Below are 883 nucleotides of genomic sequence, written 5' to 3'. Positions count from 1 at the left end.
GGGAAAGAGACAAAACCAATCAATTTCTGCTGGAGCTGCACGCACTGAGCCCCAGCAAGCTCATCCCAGCCCTCCGAAACCCCAAATCTATGCCTGCTAATTGCTCACCTTATTTTCACTGAGGGATCTCCCACTCCAGCCAGCCTCCGTGAAAAAGCAGAGGCATAAAAAAAAGGGGATTTGCACAACAGCAACTCACTTGCCTGGTGTTGTTAGACCCATTTAGCTGTGCATTTCAGCATTTCACGATGCTGGCAGGAGATTCTGGCAGCCCCAGTGCCCCTCCTCACAGGCAGCCCTGAGCCAAGGGGCAGCACGAGGCTGTCCTGCTGCTGGGACCCACGGAATAAACCAAATGAGAAATCCCAGAGCCAGAGTTCCCTGCCACATCTGCCAGGGGGTCAGTGGCACTCTCCCAGGACACAGGGATGGCCAGGCCAAGGATGCAGAAACAAGGCAGGATTTCTGTCCCAGAGATGGCTGGGATCTCTGGAGATCACCCAAGGCAGGGTCACCCGCAGCAGGTGACACAGGAATTTGGGATTTTTGGGATGTCCCCAGGGATGGAGACAGCTGGGCAGCTGTTCCAGGGCTCCATGGACTGAGATTCTTCCTCAGGCTGAGGTGGAACTCGTCGTGTTTGAGTTCGTGGCCATCACAGACTCCAAACCCTCTGCATCAAAAGCCACTGCCACTCCTGAGAGCCTGATGGCACCACAAAGTGAAGTGGGAAAATTAACCGCGCTCAGCTCTCTCTGCAGGTTCTTTCCCCTTTTTGTGCAGATTTTAAAGTGCCTCTGCAACTGCCCAGGCATCAGGGAAGGCTCCTGGAGAAGGAACAAGCTCACAGGGAGGCCCCCACCAAGTCCTGCAGGCAGGAATG

The sequence above is a fragment of the Geospiza fortis genome, unplaced genomic scaffold (genome assembly GCF_000277835.1).
Source record: "Geospiza fortis unplaced genomic scaffold, GeoFor_1.0 scaffold659, whole genome shotgun sequence".
Taxonomy (NCBI): Eukaryota; Metazoa; Chordata; class Aves; order Passeriformes; family Thraupidae; genus Geospiza; species Geospiza fortis.
Note: the sequence above shows the minus strand (reverse complement) of the source record.